Source organism: Triticum aestivum, chromosome 5B (genome assembly GCF_018294505.1).
Source record: "Triticum aestivum cultivar Chinese Spring chromosome 5B, IWGSC CS RefSeq v2.1, whole genome shotgun sequence".
NCBI lineage: Eukaryota > Viridiplantae > Streptophyta > Magnoliopsida > Poales > Poaceae > Triticum > Triticum aestivum.
Window position 1 is genome coordinate 616,447,816 of NC_057807.1, and position 2,834 is coordinate 616,450,649.

Consider the following 2,834-nt stretch of genomic DNA (forward strand, 5'->3'; position numbering starts at 1 on the left):
CCCTCACCAACGACGGCTCAAAGACCGTCGCCGCCACCACCATGCCCTCTGGCATCTCGCGCTAGGCCGGCTCCGTGCCGGCTCGCGCCCACACCACCGCCTCGTCGGTCCAGGCCTGGACCGACGCCGCCTCCAGCTCCGCCTCGGCCCGGTTCCTGTCCCGCCAAGCCAAGGCTTCGGTGTCGTTCAAGTCCAGGCCGAGGTCTGAGTCGGCCCGTCCCTCCACCTCGGCCTGGTCGGCGAGGTCGGACAGGCTCTTGTGGAACGCGGCCCCTTCAGCGGCTACGGCTTCCATCGTCGCCCTCGCCAGCATGATTGGCGACCTGAAGAAGAAGGCAGAATAAGCCAAAAAACAAGACAAGTCCGGCTCAACAACACGAACGCATGCATAAGATAAAGCTTACCCCGTCAAGACCGGGACCGGGGTCGGCCTCCCGCCGCGCCTTCTCTTGGCCGGCCTCCCAGGCTCGGCCGGGTCCGTCACGCGCTTCGGAGCTCGGAGTCGCGCCGCGACACTGTCCTTTCCATGCGGGTGGCTCGACGCCGCCCCATGCAAGGACCCGGCTCCGCCCGCGTCACTGCCTCCCCCGCCCAACGCCACTACACCAACAATCGGCGTCAGCGTCGCCCTCACCGCAACAAGATCAACAATTCAAGACACATGAACAAAGAAAGATACAGGACTTACCCGCGCGACGCCCAACACCGGCGTCGGACTCGGTCACCTCCTTGCCACCAGGGCCGCGGGCTCCTCAAGCGCCACCGGCGCCACCTGCGACAGAGCCCGGGTGTAAGGATGCCGAATCGCGTTCAGAAGTATCTCCCATGTCGCGTCAGGATGAATGAGAAGATGCGCAGCAGCAAAGTAAGAAGACCAGACACTCACCTGCGGCGTCGGGTTCGATTGGCTGTATGACGCCTTGCCGAACCACCAGTCCTCTCCAAGCTTGGGCCATTTTATTCTTCTTAGTGACCACTAATTTTGCTAGCTAAGAATCTGTGAATTTGTGTCCTCAAAAGGTTGGCTACGACAGAGAACTAAGAGCATCTCAAATGATATTCACCCAATCACTAAAGGAATCAGCTACTTTGCCATCTGCCACGGCGGACGACAAAGGCATGAATGGCGGACGGCAAATGTCTTTGCCGTCCGCCGCGGACAGCAAAAGTGGACGGCAAAGAAAGGTCCGGTAAAGAGCTACTTTGTCGTCTGCTTTTGGTGGCTGGCGGCAAAGGGGCCTTTGCCATCAGCAGCTGACGGCAAAGAAAGTAGACGGCAATAATTATGCTGTTAGTCCGTTAGGTGGCAAAGAAATGGCAGATGGCAAAGACCTTTTTTGCCGTCTGCCATTTGTTTGCCGTCAGCTTCTTGGTAGCTGATGGCAAAGACCTTCTTTGCCGTCCGCTAGCTGACGGCAAAGAATTGGCAGACGGCAAATTCCCTGATTTGCAATGTCCTCCCCTACTTGTTCTGTGGACACCCACTTCTTGTCCGCGGCTGATGGGGTGCCCAATGATGTCCCTCTATTTTCCGCTACTTGTTAGCTCCTCACCTCCTTCTCTCTTTTATCCCTCGAACTCAATTTTTGCACTTGCCATTGAAACAACTAAAAGATAAATGTTGAAGCAACGGTAACTCAATTTAAAATTTTACAACTCAAATGTAAAGTCTTCAAATTACTAGCTCAAATTTAAATTCATTTTATTCTTTCATGCATGCTCTATTGGTTTCCATGATGCACCCACACATGGTCCACTAGATGATTGAGAAGTTGTGTTTGCACTTCTTGACAATCAATCCTTCAATGCATCTCGAGAAATTTCTCAAACTCAATTGTGTCTTGTTTGTGTACGGTTGACAGGAGCATCCATGTGGTCCAAACCTACACCATGCTCACCCCAGTTCTCCACAATCATGTGTTGTGCATGATCAGATAACGTTTCATCATCTCGCACAATGTATCGGGGTCCTACTGTTTAGCAAATATGTAAACACTTGTTAGATGTGCTTTGTTTTTGCATGGTTATATGTGTCTCGTTCATATCATAAAGATCATAGTACAGTTCACTTAGACACCGACATGATAAAACTGTAAAGATAACATAACACTAGCCTTTACACAAAGGACCACCATCCAAGAAGGAAAATTATGAACAAGTCTGAAGAATCCCCTAAGCTTGACACCAACGTCCCTCACTTGCCTATGGTACTGCCACAACAACCACCAAAGAAAATATGACAGATCACGCCCATCATTGATATGTAGCTTTGCGGACCTCCAAGGTAGCTCACCAAAGGCTAAGCCATTGCCAAGGAATGAATCACACCTGGGGCAACACCCCAGACACAACATTGAATTCCAGATCCACTCCCGCTCGAAGAAGTCATTGTTGGAGTAAACCATACCTGCCAACCGCAAATAGTGATCCCAACATACAAACCGCCGTCTTTCATAAGCCGCCAACACAGACTACTATCTGCATCCTCTCCTGGACTACCTCTCAAGCTCCATGCACGCACTGGAGCAAACATCATCGCAATGACTGAACCCGAGGACACAGGTCCACCACATGGATGCCGCAGCCACCATACTATCCCTGCTTGAAAAGATAGCCACCAAGACCCATCACCAACCATAGAGCATAACTTCGCATTGTGAGAAGATCTCGAGTACTTTTGTTCATCATCGTTGCCGCCCTCGCCGAAGCCAACCATGAGGGACAAGAGTGCGGCTGTCAAGCTTCCCGAGTTAAACGACCTTCGTGTGGGGCCCCATTGTCATCCAACACACCAAGAAATCTCCCCAAAGAAATGGCTCCCATGTTGCTCCCTA